The 19,965-nt window shown below is 46.3% G+C and overlaps 1 non-coding gene and 1 pseudogene across 1 annotated transcript; one reads left to right on the forward strand and one right to left on the reverse strand.

The window, feature by feature from the left end:
* Positions 1-521: 521 nt before the first annotated feature.
* LOC125516407 lies at positions 522-2,916 on the reverse strand (annotated as a pseudogene).
* Positions 2,917-19,658: 16,742 nt separating this feature from the next.
* Positions 19,659-19,729, forward strand: TRNAG-GCC. The gene has a single exon. It is a non-coding gene; the product is annotated as a tRNA-Gly (tRNA).
* Positions 19,730-19,965: the final 236 nt, after the last annotated feature.

The raw sequence follows: 19,965 nt of genomic DNA on the forward strand, positions 1-19,965 counted from the left end.
GACGATGAGAGCAAGTAAAATAGAGCCGAGTCAGCTGACTATAAAAACTAGGCTATGTTGGAGCGGCGGAAAAAGCACCCGCTTCAGATCTCTATGCCTCAGGGAGAGAAAAAGACCCTGAAGCGATCAAAACACTGATAAAATTCAACCTTTATCAAAAGAAGTAGTATCGGTGGATCTAGGCCATTGCCTTACCTATAATGGACGGTTCGTACTTTTTAGGAGTAGGTACGTAAAAAGACTCATAAACTATATATACCCTATGATGGATTGACCAATACACATGCAATAATTCGGATTTCTATTTTTCCTTTACAGTGTGAAGCACTTCTTGACACTACGTATACTCCGCGCACCATGGTTAGATCAATACACTTGGAATACTTCACTTTCTACTCCCTTCGTCCCGAACCACTTATCACAGAAATGCATAGAAATAGATATATTTAAAACTATAAATACATCTAGATGCATTCATTTTCACCACAAGTAATTTGGAACGGATGGACTATATTTTAGTGTCAAGCCATTGACTCATAGTGAATCTTCTTGGCGGCCTAGCGGCTTGAGCTGCACGTCCACGCCGACGTCGATGGTCTTAGTAGACTCCACCTTGTACTTGTACCTGCTAGCGAGGAGAGCGAAGGCGACACAGTTGGCGACCGCGAGCAACGTGAGGAACGCGTAGTAATAGTCGAGGTGTGAGGCGTTGAGGTTGTTGGAGACCCAGGCTTTGCCGGTCCTCTCGCGCGTCACCCGCGCCACCAGCGACAGGAAGAAGCTGCTAAGGACGTTGCCCACGCCGTACGCCGTGAGCGACAGTGCCGTGCCGAGGCTCTTCATGCTCTCGGGCGCCTGGTCGTAGAAGAACTCGATCTCGCCCGCGAGCACGAACCCGTCCGCCAGGCCCATCAGCACGTACTGCGGCAGGAGGACGAAGATGGTGAGGGGGAGCTGGCCGCCGGTCACGTCCAGCCCAAGGCTGCGCGCGTAGCTCAGGCGCCGGTTCTCGGTGAGCGCCGCCGTCGCCATCGTCACGACTTGGATCACCTGCCCGATGCCCATCCTCGTGAGGAGGGTGATGCCTCTTGGGTTATTGGTGTACCTTCGTGCGGCCTTGACGAAGAGCCGGTCGTAGACCACGCTGGTGATGAGCATGGCGAGCGTGACGAACGCGCCGAGGCTGGCCGGCGGGATCTCGAAGTGTGGCCCCATGTGCCGATTCATGGTGGTGCCCTGCTTCACGAACAGGGTGTTGGTCTGAGCGATGAGCGTGCACGGCACGAACATGGTCACGACAAAAGGGACCAGCTTCAAGATCTGCTTCGTCTCCTCCACCTCCGTCACCGTGCAGAGGCTCCATTTTGAGGTCGAGGACGCGCCACCGACGTCCTTCACAGACGCCTTGTTGAGGAACCACATGTCGTTCGTGGATTCCATCCGGAACTTGTGCTTCCTCGTGTACGCCTCTTGCTCCAGCTCATGCAGCTCATCGGCGTTCGCCGGCAAGGGTAGGCGCTGTTTGCACAGCGCGGAGGCGAGCACCTTGCCAATGCGCGTGATCGCGCTGCCCTGAGGCACCTTGTGGCGGTACATAGGCGTGCCGACGAGGAAGATGACGATGGAGACGACGAGGCCGAGAGTGGGGATGCCATAGCCGACGGACCAGCTCACGTTGTCCTGGAGGTAGACGAGGACTGTTGAGGAGAAGAGGATGCCCGTGAAGATGGTGAACATCCACCAGTTGAAGAAGGAGAGCTTGTGGGTCTTCTCCCGGGCGTCGAAGTCGTCGAACTGGTCCGCGCCCATGGTCGAGATGTTAGGCTTCGTGCCGCCGTTGCCCAAGGCGACGATGTACAGCCCGCCAAAGTAGACGCCGACCTGCAGGGCTGACGGCGACGGACAAAGTTTGTCGACGCATGGCGGAGGCTTGAGCGCTCCCACCGTCACAGCCAGCGTCAGCAGCAGCATCCCCTGCATCAAGGCATGGACATCATTTCTAGTCTCACTTTTTTTTTCTTCCAGAGCAAGTATATTTCAACTAAACCATGACACTTATTTTAGATCGGAGGGAGTACTACATAGTACTACTTAGTTAATTTAGCCGGTTTTCCTATTTCGTTGTCTAAAACATATTTTTAGACATTTTTTACTTTTTCAGTCATTTTCTTTTTTCGTGTGTTAGTCTTTTTATTTTCTCTTTTGTGTGTGCATGCATGTGTCGTTGTGTGTATGTTTTGCTTACACGACATGCAATTCATATTCGACGTGTTGACAAATGATTAGTCCCCAGTATCGTTGTTCTATTGTTCAAGAAACTTGTGTGTGATTAAATAAAAATACGGTACAAATCCCGATTCGACCCTCGAGGACTCCGCCGTAGCCACCGATTGGAAAATCTAGTTAGGAGAGGAGAGGGTTGGTTACCATGAAATATATGGCGGAGCCGATGACGAAGGTCCAATAGCGGCCGAGATAGGCGTCGGCGAGGTGGGCGCCGATCAGGGGCGTGATGAAGACGACGCCGGACCAGTTGGTGACGTTGTTGGATGCCTCCACCGTGCCCTGGTGCATCTTCTCGGTGAGGTAGACGAAGAGGTTGGACGCGATCCCGTAGTACGCCATCCGCTCGAACAGCTCGTACACTGCCATGGATGATGGATGGACTGGCTGCATGAGGAACAGAAGCAAGCATGTGTGTGCGTGATGCACTGGCTGGTCGGTGATGGATGGTACCTACCTACGATGAAGGAGCAGGCGGTCCAGCCACCCCTCTTGGAGCGGAGCACGGGGTTGCCCCGGAGATCCACCGAGCCGTCCTGCACGTACTCCTGCCGCCCGGTGCCGCTCTCCACGGCCAGGCTCTCCGCCGCCGCCATTGCTGCTACCTACTAACCTGCCTTGCTGCACCTAGCACCTCTCTCTCTCTCTCTCTCTCTCTCTCTCTCTCTCTCTACCCAGGTAGTAATATATATCAGCGCGAGCTGCTATCAAGTGACGGAAGGGAAGTGCATGTATACACCGTACTGGCAGTGCTAGTACGGCCGGCGGGCCGGCCGGGAGACGCAGACGAGGTCAACGCCGCGGAATGCAAGTAGCTAAGGTGCGAGACCCACGTGGCGTGGCGCGTGCACGATAGCCTCCGCCGTGATCAGTGATGCCAGGCTGCTGTGATCTGCCGTGAACATGGGAATATAAGCAGCTGGATTGATTAAGCGAGTGAAATCAAGCTAGTACCGATTCCCATCGACTATATACCTTCGATTCGCATATTTATCCCAGCGGTCCTACAATACTGTTGCTGTGATTCCCCGTACACGCCAGACTAATTGATACTACATTCATCCTGGTTTATTAGTCTTCTTTGTAATTTATGCCACGAATTTAATTAAAAAATATTAATGCATGTCATCAAAAATTATATCACTAAACGTATTTAAATATAGTTTTTGATGATATTATATTTGCTACCTATAACTTGCATTTTATTAGTTAAAATAATGATCAAAGTATGACTTCAAAAAGTACGAGAGGGACTAATAAACCATGACGAAGATAGTATTCATGGGAGAATAGAGCAGACATCATGCGCTTCTATATCTTGCTGATTCCACAGATTCATGGCGGCGAAACGAGATACTCCAGAGTCCTATACAACCCCCGGAGCCGGACACATGGTCCTTATTCGGTGTTTTGTGCAAATGCATGTCATCGTACTATTAATCAAAAATAAAAGATATGCATGTCACATCATACTGCCGTGCGCATGTTGATTTGGATGGCCGCCTGACGTGGTAAAGAGCTAGGGACAAAGAGAGACGTGAGATTATGGAAGTAGTACGGAGCAAAACGACAGTCAGCAAAGATGCGAGAGCTGCACGTACGGTACTGTATCGTCATGTCGAGCTTATAATCAAAGCCACGCTACATACCTGGGTCCGATTCGCGGCTGGTGCATTGTGTTTTTTGAAAAAAATCCAGAATTTTTAAGTATAATATAGTGTTGTAGGCGTCTCATAGTTAGGCATCAAGACTTCAACTCTCGTGGACTGATGATACTACTGTTTTCCTAACTATCCAACCACAAATTGGTCCGTGATGTTTTTGATGTGGGTGTCATCCAAAAAACGGCACCAACAGCCCACCAGATGCGCATGTGATTAGAACAACACATTTAAAGTCCTTCGTTTGCTTGCTTGCTGCAGGCATGATGAAAAAAAAAGTAAAGCCGCAACAGCATAGTCGTGCATAGGCAATCTTAGGGTTTAGGAGCCTCGCCGGCATGACCCTGGTGGCTGCCTATGGTGGAGGTGCAACAAAGACGATGTAGGAGAGCATGAGTACCGCCAACATACCCCTCAAGGTAGCTGACAATAGAGGTCTTCCAACACTAGCATCGTTTCTCTTATCATGCATCCAACAAAGGTACATACATGCTTTTACACGTGAGGTGCTGATGGGCAATGGAACAATTGTAGTTGTTGGTGCTGATGGGCTAGGGACCGAAACCAGTTAATGGTTTTGGGTGCCCAGAATGTGGGAAAGGACTCCCCTTCTTCCTCTCAGTCAATAACAACTTGGGAGTAACTTCAACATTTTCCCCTCCTTTGAACAATGACCTATGAGATGCCACAGAACCACAATGTTTATAGTTCATCTTTTTATCCTGGAACAAAAACGTACGTAATACTTTATGGTATTTCCTTGTGGTGCTGTTTCTGTTTCTAGAATTATTTTTTTGTAACTACGGTGTCGATTTCCTTCGCTAGACGTACTCTGTCCAAGCATGCTCTTTTGGGATTCTTTTTTGTAACCAAGGTGTCGATTTTCCTTGTGAGGCATACTCTGTGCAAAACATGCCCGATAAACATGGTGTCACCAACAATACACCGAATGCGCACGTGATCTCACATGTGCATGCATGCCACCCTTCATGAATTTGACAACCTTCATAAGTTTCAGAAACCATCTTCAGTCGCCCATCAAAAAATATGCAAAGCCATGGGCACTGAATATAATTGGGCCGGAGATAATCCCTTACAAGTGCATTGTCGTCAAACCACAATATCTTCATCAAAACACCAAAACACCAAAACATAACTGCAAAATTACAATAGATGGCACCAACATCGCGGGAGCTGCTATCTAGTGACGGGACCTGCATGGCTGCATCCGCACACTTGGTACGGCTGGCCGGCAGGTGCCGACGAGGTCAACGCCGGGCAATGCAAGTAGGAGTAGTGAAGGTGCTAGACCCACGTGGCGTGGCGCGTGCACGGATAGTCTCTGCCGTGATCTGTGATGCCAGGCTGCTGTGATCTGCCGTGCATATGGGAATATAAGCAGTTGGATTTGATTAATCGAGCTACGTATTCCCACGATACTGCTGCTGTGATCCACGCCAAACTAATTAATTTCCTTAGGCGAACAATCCACCGATGCCTCGCTGATCACGCAGATGGCCGCAAGCCATTATATGGCGAAACGAGATCCTCCGGAGTCCTATACAACACCCGGAGCGGGAGTGCGGGACACGTGGTCACTATTTTTGGTACCACGAGACTGAGATGATGCTCGTCAACTTGCATCCCTTGCTGTTGTTGAGATGTGTTGAATATATTGTGTAGGTGTATATTATGTTTTGGGTCAATCTCTTAGTTCATCTGTATAGTTGATGTTATGACTCTTCTTTATACATCATATATACGTATTTGGTGCACCTATCAATGCAATTGTGTTGCACAACCTATCCTAGTCTTCTACATGGTATCTATCGCAGAAAGTTGAATATATTGCATCTCTTGCTGTTGTTGAGATGTGTTGAACATATTGTGCACGTGTATATTATGTTTTGGGCCTATCTTATAGTTCATCTGTATAATTAAGGTTATAGTTTTTCCAAAAAAAAAGTTAAGGTTATAGCCTTTTTTTACATCATATATACGTATCTAATGCACCGATCACTGCAATTGTGTCGCACAGCCTATTCTAGTCTTCTATATGGTTTCTATCGCAAAAAGTTCCTAGACCTAGCCACCACCGCCGCCGGGCTTTCTGGTCGCCGCCACCGCTGCTAGTCGCCGTCGCCCTCCCACCATCCATCACGCCACCCACCGCCGCCGCCGTCGGTCGCCGTCGCGACCCCCAGCTTCCGCACCCTTCCTGCCCACGCCAGACTGCTCCTTCCTTCCCACCCCGCGCCAAACCTACCCGCCTACACCACCCGCGCCGAACCCTAACCCTAGCCACTCCACCCGCGCCGCGCCTCCCCCCTCCCTCCTCGCTGCGCCATGAGTTCCTCCTCCTCCACCGTCTTCAACCCCTTCGCCGGTCCCGATGTCACCCTCATCCGTGATCTCAACATCCACGAGCGCGTTCCGGTGGTGCTTGATCAATCCACCGCGTCCTGCTCCACTTGGAAGTGGTACTTCTTCTTGGTGTTTCGCGAGTACCTGCTCCACGGCCACGTCGATGGCACCGTGGACTCGAGCCTCATGATTCACGACGAGGAGTGGATGATCATCGACGCCACCACCATCCACTAGTTCTACCTCACCATCTCCAACGACATCTTCCACACGGTGGTGGATGACGACGACGACGCCTACGCCGTCTGGACCAAGCTCAACGGCCTCTTCACCGACAACAAACTGCAGCACAAGGTCCTCCTCCACGGCAAGTGCTACGGGTGCCAGCAACTTGACTCGTCCATCAGTGATTTTTGCACGTGCCTCAAAAATCTTGCTGATGAGCTCCGCGACCTCTGTGAGATGGTCGGCGACGAGCTCCTCATCAGCACCCTCACCGTCGGCCTCAACGAGGACTTTGGAAACGCCGCTCCAATCTCACCTTCATCAGCTTTGCCAAGGTGGTGGCGTACCTCAAGATGGAGGAGCGATGGATGAAGATGGCCCGGACTCGGGCGACCCACACCGCTCTCGTCGCTGGCACCCGCGGGGGCTCGGCGCCGCCACCACGTCCCGCGCCGGCCTTCCCTCAGGCGCCGGCCGCCCCCTTCCCGCCACCCCCGCCGACTGCTAACTTGGGCCGCAAGCAGCAGTAGGGCACTGGCGCTCAGGAAGGAACCGCTCGCCCCCAGCAGGAGCAGTACCAGCCAGCCCCGTGGTATGCCGGCCAAAATCCTTGGACTGGCATTGCGCATGCCTACTCCATGCCGGTTCCCCGGATTTTTTTTCAAAACTATCATGTTTTTTGTAGCAATTTCGGAAACTATAGGACGTAATGCAAAAAACCAAAACTAGTACCCCGTCGGCCACAGCTAGGCCGAAGTAGTACTTTTCGGCCAGAGAGTTTTCGGCCCAAGCGCGGCCGAAAAGCCTACTTCGGCCACACCCTGGCCGACGGGCTACTACTTTTGCGTTTTTTTCATTCTGCGCTATAGTTTCTGAAATTGCTACAAAAAACATGATAGTTTTGAAAAAAAATCGGTTCCCCGCGCCCCTGCACCGGGTATCCTCGGCGCGCGGCCTCCGTCCCATCAGGCGTTCTACGCCATGCCATAGCCCTATGCGGCGCCTTACGGGGCCCTCTCCTACGGCCAGCCGCCGCAGCCAGGTGGGATGTCGCTGCTCCCCCTGACGGGCCCACTCCAGCAGCCTGCACTCCCACCGGCGCCGTGGGACCCGGCTCTCTTGGCGGCCCCGCACTCTGCTCCCTCATCGTCCACCTATACCGGCGGCGGCGACTAGTATACAGACACTGGAGCTACCGCGCATATGGCCGCTCATCCCGGTAACCTCCACACCTCCTATCCCGTCCACACTTCTGCTCGCATCACCATCGGTGACGGTTCCTCCATTCCCATTACTCACATAGGACATGCATCTTTTCCATCTACTTCTACTCCATGGTCATTATCTAACATCTTAGTTTCTCCTAATCTTATTAAAAATCTTGTCTCTGTTCGTTCTTTTACACGTGAAAATCCTGTTACCGTTGAGTTTGACGAATGTGGTTTTTCTGTTATGGACGCTCGTACCCGGATGGTACTCTGATATGTCTCCAACGTATCTATAATTTTTGATTGTTCCATGCTATTATATATTCTGTTTTGGATGTTAATGAGATTTATTTTACACTTTTATATTATATTTGGGACTAACCTATTAACCCGACGACCAATGCAAATTGCTGTTTTTTTTGCCTATTTTAGTGTTTCGCAGAAAAGGAACACCAAACGGAATCCAAACGGAATGAAACCTTCGGGAGAGTTATTTTTGAAACAAACGTGATACGTGGGACTTGGAGTGGACGTCAAGAAACCAACGAGGAGGCCACGTGGCAGGGGGCGCGCCTCCCCCCTCGTGGGCCCCTCGTTGCTCCACCGACCTACTTCTTCCTCCTATATATATTCATATACCCCAAAAACATCTAGGAGCACCACGAAACCCTATTTACACCGCCGCAACCTTCTGTACCCAAGAGATCCCATCTTGGGGCCTTTTCTAGAGCTCCGCCAGAGGGGGCATCGATCACGGAGGGCCTCTACATCAACTCCATGGCCCCTCCGATGATGTGTGAGTAGTTTACTTCAGACCTTTGGGTTCATAGTTATTAGCTAGATGACTTCTTCTCTCTCTTTGGATCTCAATACAATGTTCTCCTCGATCTTCTTGGATATCTATTCGATGTAACTCTTTTTGCGGTGTGTTTGTCGAGATCCGATGAATTGTGGGTTTATGATCAAGTTTATCTATGAACAATATTTGAATCTTCTCTGAATTCTTTTATGCATGTTCGGTTATCTTTGCAAGTCTCGTCGAATTATCAGTTTGGTTTGGCCTACTAGATTGATCTTTCTTGCAATGAGAGACATGCTTAGCTTTGGGTTCAATCTTGCGGTGCTCGATCCCAGTGACAGAAAGGGAAACGACAAGTATTGCATTGTTGCCATCGAGGATAAAAAGATGGGGTTTATATCATATTGCTTGAGTTTATCCCTCTACATCATGTCATCTCACCTAATGCGTTACTCTGTTCTTATGAACTTAATACTCTAGATGCATGCTGGATAGCAGTCGATGTGTGGAGTAATAGTAGTAGATGCAGGCAGGAGTCGGTCTACTTGTCATGGACGTGATGCCTATATACATGATCATGCCTAGATATTCTCATAATTATTTGCTTTTCTATCAATTACTCGACAGTAATTTGTTCACCCACCGTAATACTTATGCTATCTTGAGACAAGCCACTAGTGAAACCTATGGCCCCGGGGTCTATTCTCCATCATATTAATCTCCCGTTACCAATTTATTCTTTGCACCGTTTATTTTGCAATCTTTACTTTTTATATTTATCATAAAAATACCAAAAATATTATCTTATCATATCTATTAGATCTCACTCTTGTAAGTGACTGTGAAAGGATTGACAACCCCTTTATCGCGTTGGTTGCGAGGTTCTTATTTGTTTGTGTAGGTATGAGGGACTTGCGTGTGGCCTCCTACTGGATTGATACCTTGGTTCTCAAAACTGAGGGAAATACTTACGCTACTTTGCTGCATCACCCTTTCCTCTTCAAAGGAAAACCAACGCAGTGCTCAAGAGGTAGCAAGAAGGATTTCTAGCGCCGTTGCCGGGGAGTCTACCCACAAATCAAGACGTACCAAGTACCCATCACAAACTCTTTTCCCTCGCATTACATTATTTGCCATTTGCCTCTCGTTTTCCTCTCCCCTACTTCACCCTTGCCGTTTTATTCGTCCTCTTTTTCCGTTCCCCTTCTCTTTTCTAGTTTGACTCTTTTTGCTCGCTTCTTGTTTGCTTGTGTGTTCGATTGCTTGTTTGTCATGATGGCTCAAGATAATACTAAACTGTGTGACTTTGCCAATACCAACAACAATGATTTTCTTAGCACTCCGATTGCTCCTCTTACCGATGCTGAATCTTGTGAAATTAATGCTGCTTTACTGAATCTTGTCATGAAAGATCAATTCGCCGGCCTTCCTAGTGAAGATGCTGCTACCCGTCTAAATAGCTTTGTTGATTTATGTGATATGCAAAAGAAGAAAGATGTGGACAATGATATTGTTAAACTGAAGTTATTTCCGTTTTCTCTTAGAGACCGTGCTAAAACTTGGTTTTCATCTTTGCCTAAAAATAGTATTGATTCATGGAATAAGTGCAAAGATGCTTTTATCTCTATGTATTTGTCCTTCCGCTAAGATCATCTCTCTTAGGAATGATATTATGAACTTTAAATAACTATATCATGAGCATGTTGCACAATCTTGGGAAATGATGAAATTAATGATCCGTAATTGCCCTACTCATGGTTTGAATCTTTGGATGATTATACAAAAAAATATGCCGGATTGAATTTTGCTTCTACAAATCTTTTAGATTCGGTCGTGGGAGGCCCTTTTATGAAAATCACTTTAGGAGAAGCTACTAAACTCCTAGATAATATTATGGTCAATTATTCTCAATGACACACTGAAAGATCTACTAGTAAAAAGGTGCATGCAATAGAAGAAATTAATGTTTTGAGTGGAAAGATGGATGAACTTATGAAATTGTTTGCTAATAAGAGTGTTTCTTCCGATCCTAATGATATGCCTTTGTCTACTTTGATTGAAAATAATAACGAATCTATGGATGTGAATTTTTTTGGTAGGAACAATTTTGGTAATAACGCGTATAGAGGTACGTAATTTTAATCCTAGGTCGTTTCCTAGTAATTCATGTAATTATTATGGTAGTTCCTACAACAACTCTTATGGAAATTATAATAATATACCCTCTGATTTTGAATCTAATATTAAATAATTTATTAGTTTGCAAAAAAGTTTCAATGCTTTGATTAAAGAAAAATTCTCTAAGATTGATGAGTTAGCTAGGAACGTGGATATAATTTCTCTTGATGTTGATTCTTTGAAACTTAGATCTATCCCACCTAAGCATGATATCAATGAGTCTCTCAAAGTAATGAGAATTTCCATTGATGAGTGCAAAGAAAGAACCGCTAGGATGCGTGCTAAGAAAGATTGCTTTGTGAAAGCGTGTTCTTCTAGTTTCCATAATAATAATGATGAAGATCTGAAAGTAATTGATGTGTCCCCTATTAAATCTTTGTTTTGCAATATGAATCTTGTTAATGATGGGACTGGAGATGAGTCAACTTTAGTTAGAAGACATCCCAATGATTCGGAGTTTTTAGATCTTGATGCAAAAATTAATAAAAGTGGGAGTGGAGAGGTCAAAACTTTAGGTAGCAATGAACCCACTATATTGGATTTCAAGGAATTTAATTATGATAATTGCTCTTTAATAGATTGTATTTCCTTGTTGCAATCCATGCTAAATTCTCCGCATGCTTATAGTCAAAATAAGGCTTTTACTAAACATATCGTTGATGCTTTAATGCAATCTTATGAAGAAAAACTTGAATTGGAAGTTTCTATCCCTAGAAAACTTTACTATGAGTGGGAACCTACTATTAAAATTAAAATTAAAGATCATGAATGCTATGTGTTGTGTGATTTGGGTGCTAGTGTTTCCACGATTCCTAAATCCTTCTGTGATTTGCTAGGTTTCCGTGAATTTGATGATTGTTCTTCAAACTTGCATCTTGCGGATTCCACCATTAAGAAACCTATGGAAAGAATTAATGATGTTCTTATTGTTGCAAATAGGAATTATGTGCCCGTATATTTCATTTTCCTTGATATAGATTACAATCCTTCATGTCCTATTATTCTTGGTAGACGTTTCCTTAGAACGATTGGTGCAATTATTGTTATGAAAGAAGGGAATATTAGATTTCAATTTCCGTTAAGGAAAGGCATGGAACACTTACCTAGAAAGAACATTAAATTACCTTATGAATCTATTAAGAGAGCCATTTATGGATTGCATGCCAAAGATGACAATACCTAGATCTATCCTTACTTTTATGCCTAGCTAGGGGCGTTAAACGATAGCGCTTGTTGGGAGGCAACCAAATTTTATTTTTGTTCCTTGCTTTTTGATTCTGTTTAGTAGTAAATAATTCATCTAGCCTATGTTTAGATGTGGTTTTATGGTTTTAGTTAGTGTTTGTGCCAAGTAGAACCTTTGGGAAGACTTGGGGAAAGTCTTTGCGATCTTGCTGTAAAAAACAGAAACTTTAGCGCTCACAAGATTTGCTGCCATTTTTTACTGGAGAGTGCTATTTAGTTAATTATGTTTTCAGATGATTAATAGATAAATTCCTCATGTCCTGCAATTTAATTTATATTTTTTGGGGTTCCAGAAGTATTCGAAACCTACAGATTACCACAGACTGTTCTGTTATTGACAGATTCTATTTTTCGCGTGTTGTTTGCTTATTTTGATGAATCTATGAGTAGTACCGGAGGGTATGAACCATGGAGAAGTTAGAATACAGTAGGTTTAACACCAATATAAATAAAGAATGAGTTCATTACAGTACCTTGAAGTGGTGTTTTGTTTTCTTTCGCTAACGGAGCTCATGAGATTTTCTGTCTAAGTTTTGTGTTGTGAAGTTTTCAAGTTTTGGGTAAAGATTTGATGAATTATGAAACAAGGAGTGACAAGAGCCTAAGCTTGGGGATGACCAAGGCACCCCAAGGTAAAATACAAGGACAACCAAAAGCCTAAGCTTGGGGATGCCCTGGAAGGCATCCCCTCTTTCGTCTTCGTCCGTCGGTAACTTTACTTGGAGCTATATTTTTATTCACCACACGATATGTGTTTTGCTTGGAGCGTCTTGTATGATTTGAGTCTTTGCTTTTAGTTTACCACAATCATCCTTGTTGTACACACCTTATGGGAGAGACACACATGAATTTGAATTTATTAGAATACTCTGTGTGCTTTACTTATATCTTTTGAGCTAGATAATTTTGCTCTAGTGCTTCACTTATATCTTTTAGAGCACGGTGGTGGTTTTATGTTATAGAAATAATTGATCTCTCATGCTTAACTTATATTAATTTGATAGTCCTTTAGAACAGCATGGTAATTTGCTTTGGTTATGAATATAGTCCTAATATAATAGGCATCCAAGATCGGTATAATAAAAACTTTCATAAAAAGTGCGTTGAGTACTAGGAGAAGTTTGATACTTGATAATTGTTTTGAGATATAAAGGTGGTGATATTAGAGTGTGCTATTTGATTAGTTGTGAATTTGATAAATACTTGTGTTGAAGTTTGCAAGTCCCGTAGCATGCACTGCGGTAACCGTTGTGTAACAAATTTGAAACATGAGGTGTTATTTGATTGTCTTCCTTATAAGTGGCGGTCGTGGACGAGCGATGGTCTTTTCATACCAATCTATCCCCCTGGAAGCATGCATGTAATGCTTGGTTTTTGATGACTTGTACATTTTTGCAATAAGTATGTGAGTTCTTTATGACTAATGTTGAGTCCATGGATTATACCCACTCCCACCCATCCCATCATTGCTAGCCTCTTCGGTACCGTGCATTGCCCTTTCTCACCTCGAGAGTTGGTGCAAACTTCGCCGGTGCATCCAAACCCCATGATATGATATGCTCTGTCACACATAAACCTCCTTATATCTTCCTCAAAACAGCCACCATACCTACCTATTATGGCATTTCCATAGCCATTCCGAGATATATTGCCATGCAACTTTTCACCATTCCGTTCATCATGACACGCATCATCATTGTCATATTGCGTTGCATGATCATGTAGTTGACATCGTATTTGTGGCAAAGCCACCGTTCATATTTTTTCATACATGTCACTCTTGATTCATTGCCCATCCCGGTACACCACCGGAGGCATTCATATAGAGCCATACTTTGTTCTAGTATTGAGTTGTAAATAAATAGAAGTGTGATGATCATCATTAATAGAGCATTGTCCCAAATAAAAAAAGAGAGAAATGTCAAATAAAAAAAGGCCCAAAAAAGAAAGAAAAAAAATAAAAAAATAAAAAGAAAATAAAAAGGGGCAATGCTACTATCCTTTTTTTTCCACAATTGTGCTTCAAAGTAGCACCATGATCTTTATGGTAGAGTCTCTTGTTTTGTCACTTTCATATACCAGTGGGAATTTTTCATTATAGAACTTGGCTTGTATATTCCAACAATGGGCTTCCTCAAATGCCCTAGGTCTTTGTGAGCAAGCAAGTTGGATGCACATCCACTTAGTTTTTTTGTTGAGCTTTCATACATTTATAGCTCTAGTGCATCTGTTGCATGGCAATCCCTACTCCTTACATTGACATCAATTGATGGGCATCTCCCTAGCCCATTGATTAGCCGCGTCGATGTGAGACTTTCTCCTTTTTGTCTTCTCCACATAACCCCCATCATCATATTTTATTCCACCCATAGTGTTATATCTATGGCTCACGCTTATGTATTGCGTGGAAGTTGAAAAAAGTTTGAGATTACTAAAGTGTGAAACAATTGCTTGGCTTGTCATCGGGGTTGTGCATGATGAGAGCATTCTTGTGTGACGAAAATGGAGCATGAAAAAACTATATGATTTTGTAGGGATGAACTTTATTTTGCCATGTTATTTTGAGAATACATAATTGCTTAGTTAGTATGCTTGAAGTATTATTATTTTTATGTCAACATTAAACTTTTATCTTGAATCTTTCGGATCTGAACATTCATGCCACAATAAAGAAAATTACATTGAAGAATATGATAGAAAGCATTCCACATCAAAAATTTTGTTTTTATCATTTACCTACTCGAGGACGAGCAGGAATTAAGCTTGGGGATGCTTGATACGTCTCCAATGTATCTATAATTTTTGATTGTTCCATGCTATTATATATTCTATTTTGGATGTTAATGAGATTTATTTTACACTTTTATATTATTTTGAGACTAACCTATTAACCCAAGGCCTAGTGCAAATTGCTGTTTTTTTGCCTATTTCAGTGTTTCACAGAAAAGGAATATCAAACGGAATCCAAACGGAATGAAACCTTCGGGAGAGTTATTTTTTGGAACAAACGTGATCCGTGGGACTTGGAGTGGACGTCAAGCAACCAACGAGGAGGCCACGAAGCAGGGGGCGCGCCCTCCCCTCTCGTGGGCCCCTCGTTGCTCCACCGACCTACTTCTTCCTCCTATATATATTCATATACCCCGAAAACATCCAGGAGAACCACGAAACCCTATTTCCACCGCCGCAACCTTCTGTACCCAAGAGATCCCATCTTGGGGCCTTTTCCGGAGCTCCGCCGGAGGGGGCATCAATCACGGAGGGCCTCTACATCAACTCCATGGCCCCTCCGATGATGTGTGAGTATTTACTTCAAACCTTCGGGTCCATAGTTATTACATAGATGGCTTCTTCTCTCTCTTTGGATCTCAATATAATGTTCTCCTCGATCTTCTTGGAGATCTATTCGATGTAACTCTTTTTGCGGTGTGTTTGTCGAGATCCGATGAATTGTGGGTTTATGATCAAGTTTATCTATGAACAATATTTGAATCTTCTCTGAATTCTTTTATGCATGATTGGTTATCTTTGCAAGTCTCTTCGAATTATCAGTTTGGTTTGGCCTACTAGATTGATCTTTCTTGCAATGGGAGAAGTGCTTAGCTTTGGGTTCAATCTTGCGGTGCTCGATCCCAGTGACATAAAGGGAAATGACACGTATTGTATTGTTGCCATCGAGGATAAAAATATGGGGTTTATATCATATTGCTTGTGTTTGTCCCTCCACATCATGTCATCTCACCTAATGCATTACTCTGTTCTTATGAACTTAATACTCTAGATGCATGCTGGACAGTGGTCAATGTGTGGAGTAATAGTAGTAGATCCAGGCATGAGTCGGTCTACTTGTCACGGACGTGATGCCTATATACATGATCATGCCTAGATATTCTCATAATTATTCGCTTTTCTATCAATTGCTCGACAGTAATTTGTTCACCCACCGTAATACTTATGCTATCTCGAGACAAGCCACTAGTGAAACCTATGGCCCCGGGTCTATTCTCCATCATATTAATCTCCCGTTACCATGTTATTGTTTGCACCGTTTTTTGCAATCTTTACTTTTTATCTTTATTATAAAAATACCAAAAATATTATCTTATCATATCTATCAGATCTCACTCGATCTCGAAGTGACCGTGAAGGGATTGACAACCCCTTTATCGCGTTGGTTACGAGGTTCTTATTTGTTTGTGTAGGTACGAGGGACTTGTGTGTGGCCTCCTACTGGATTGATACCTTGGTTCTCAAAACTAAGGGAAATACTTACGCTACTTTGCTGCATCACCCTTTCCTCTTCAAGGGAAAAGCAACGCAGTGCTCAAGAGGTAGCATACTCCACCGATGTGACAGCCCCGACGAGCTCTACTCGGTCCACTCCACCGCCTCCACCACCTCCGCCGCCCCTGTTGCTCTCATCACTGGAGTGGATCTTTGGCATGCTCACTTGGGTCATCCCAAACCCAACACCCTTCGTCATATACTCCAACGTTTTTCTTTCACGTGTAATACGATCGAGGATCACTCGTGTCATGCAGGTCGCCTCAGCACACATGCTCGTCTTCTGTTTAGGGCGTCTTCTCATGTTGCATCATACCCGTTTGAGTTAATTCATAGTGATGTTTGGACCTCTCCAGTTGCAAGTAATACAGGCTATCTTTATTATCTTGTTATACTTGATGATTTTTCGCACTATGTGTGGACCTTCCCGTTGCCTAGTAAGTTGGATGTCATCTCCACTCTCTCCGCTTTCTACTCTTATGTTTTCACGCAGTTTGGTCGTCCCATTCTCGTGTTTCAGACAGATAATGGGAACGAGTTCGACAACTTAGCTGTTCGCACTCTCCTCACCACACATGGCACGACTTTTCGTCTCACATGCCCATACACTTCGCAACAGAACGGTCGTGCTGAGCGTGTCCTTCGCACTCTTAATGACTGCGTTCGGACTCTTCTCTTTCATACCAATGTGCCCCCGCTCTTTTGGCCTGATGCTCTCGTCAACGCATCACTCCTCATTAACATCCGCCCTTGTCGTACTCACGGGAACTTTGCACCTCATCATCTCCTCTTCAGTGCACCGCCCTCTTATGACGAGCTTCACATCTTCGGCTGTGTCTGCTACCCTAGCATCGCCGCCAGTGCCTCATAAGCTTGCACCCCACTCCGTCGCTTGCATCTTTCTCGGCTACCCTCCTAACACAAAAGGCTACCGCTGCTACAATCCTGTCTCACATCGTTGTATTCACCTCCCGACACGTTTACTTTGATGAGAAGGTGTTTCCTTTTCAGCGGCAGATATCTCTCTTCGCCCCGTTGCCGACGGCCACCGGCGGCCCTTCAGCGACCCCATCAGGTGGACATCCTCGCTCGGCTCTCGGTCCGCCTCCTGGCTTTGGTGGTCCTCGCGCCGTGGGACAAGCTGCGCCTCACGCCCCCACGCCGTCGTCGCCGTCGTCGCCGTCCCCGCCGGCTTCGCCGCCGGCACTCTCTCCGGCCGCCTCGGCCTCCCCCGCCGCCTCAGGCGCCTCAGGTGTCGCGCCTTCTCGACTGCCTCGGGTGCCGCACCCTCGCCGGCCGCCTCGCCAGCGGTCTCGCCGGCCGCCTCCTCGGGCCTCATCCTAAAGTTGTCGTCTTGCCCCCTCTCTCGGGCTCGAGCCGACATTCACCGCCCAAGTCTGCGGTACTACAACAACGACGAGTATCTCCTCACCTCCTCCACCACCGAGCTGTCAGTGATTCCTGTGTCCGCCAGATCAGCCCTTCGTGATCCTCATTGGCTTGCTACGATGCCGAAAGAGTTCGACGCTCTTCAGCGGAACCGTACCTGGACACTGGCTCCCCGGCCTTCTCGCGCCAATGTCATCAATAGCAAGTGGGTCTTTCATCATAAGACCCACTCGGATGGTACACTTGAGCGCTACAAGGATCGCTCGGTGGTCTGCGATTTTCGGCAGCGTGCTGGCGTCGACTTCACTGAGACGTTTGCACCAGTTGTCAAACCAGGCACGATCCACACCGTTCTCCAGCTGGCAGTCTCCCGAGGCTGGCCGGTTCATCGGATGGATGTCTCCAACACCTTCTTCCATGGGCATCTTGAGTAGCAGGTTTACTGTGAGCAGCCCACCGGTTTCGTCGACGCATCTCTTCCTAGGCATGTGTGTTTGCTGTCCCAGTCTCTCTACGGGCTTGAGCAAGCACCTCACGCCTGGTACCAGCATATCGCTGCGTTCCTTCAGACACTGGGCTTCAGCGTTCCTCGCTCTGATGCCTCATTGTTTGTCTATCACTGTAGCGACACGACTGCATATTTGCTCCTCTATGCCGACGACATCGTTGTGACAGCCTCCTCCGCAGCCTTCTTCACCAGATTACTCTCTGGGTGCGTGATGAGTTTGCCATCAAGGACTTAGGCGATGTACATTATTTCCTTGGCATTGAGGTTGTTCGGCGACCCGACGGCTTCTTTCTTCATCAGCAGAAGTATGCGCATGAGCTCCTTGAGCGTGTCGGCATGCTCAATTGTCACCCTGTCGCAAGTCCATTTGACACGAAGGCCAAGGTTTCTGCTCTCGAGGGCTCGCCCGCATCGGATGCTCTCTGTTCTACCGGTCCATTGTTGGTGCTCTTCAGTATCTGACTCTCACCCGGCCGGATCTAAGTATGTTGTTCGGCAAATGTGTCTTCATATGCACGCCCCTCGTGACTCCCATTGGACCCTCGTGATATAGATTCTCCGCTACATTCGTGGCACGATGGCCCTTGGGCTCACTCTCACGGCGTCCACTTCTCTGGAGATGGTGGCCTATTATGACGTGGACTGGGCCGGCTGCCCTGACACCTCTGGCTACTGCGTCTACCTCGGTCCTTCACAAATCTCGTGATCGTCCAAGCAAGAACCCACCGTTTCGCGCTCTAGCGCGGAGGCCGAGTACTGAGCAGTGGCTAACGCCGCCGCCGAGTGCACCTGGCTACGATAGCTACTTCAGGAGTTGCATCATGATGTCTTTCAGGCTACGGTTGTCTACTGTGACAACGTCTCTGCGGTGTACCTTTCCGCCAACCCCGTTCATCATCGCCGGACTAAGCACATTGAGCTTGACATTCACTTCGTGCGTGAGCAGGTGGCCCTTGGACGCATTCGGGTCCTCAATGTTCCGACCGCACAACAGTTCGCCGATGTGATGACTAAGGGACTGCCGACTTCCACCTTCGAGAAGTTTCGTTCCAGTCTCTGCATCTCCGCCGCCGCTTTGACTGCGGCGGGAAGGGGAAGGGGGAGGGGGGGAGGGGGGTGTTGAATATATTGTGTATATGTATATTGTGTCTTGAGCCCACCTCTTAATTTATCTGTATAGTTGAGGTTGTGACCCTCCTCTGTACATCATATATACGTGTCTGGTGTACCGATCAATGTAATTGTGTTGCACAACCTATTCTAGTCTTCTACAAGATGCATTGCATCATATAGTACTGCCCAGCGCATGTTCATGTGTATGGCCGTTGCCTTCCACCGTCAAGACCGGAAGAGAGATGTGAGACTATGGAACTATGGAGCCGCACAGTACTGTGTCGCTGTGACTGTCGAGCTTACAATCAAAGAGGCAGTCCCCCGTCCAAAAATGAAAAGAAAAAAGAGGCAGTCCACTGATTACGATTAGGAAAGTTTCCTCGGGCAAATCCACATCAAAAGCACCAGTGGTCTAGTGGTAGAATAGTACCCTGCCACGGTACAGACCCGGGTTCGATTCCCGGCTGGTGCATCTTTTTTTCCCCTTGGGCCTTCTCACTTTGGTTTGGATAAATTTAATTTGCATACTGTCACTTGTGGATTTCATTTTTGATGCCTGCCGCCGATGCACAACTATTTCTCTACGTCAAGCTATCGTCCATAGTTTGCATCTTATCGTGAAGCCAACCACCGGATCTAGAGGAAGGAATCCTCGTGAAGAACTTTCGGTGGCCACCATCTGCCACGAGTCCGGCATTCAACACCATG

The sequence above is a fragment of the Triticum urartu genome, chromosome 6 (assembly GCF_003073215.2).
Source record: "Triticum urartu cultivar G1812 chromosome 6, Tu2.1, whole genome shotgun sequence".
In the NCBI taxonomy this organism is placed as follows: Eukaryota; Viridiplantae; Streptophyta; class Magnoliopsida; order Poales; family Poaceae; genus Triticum; species Triticum urartu.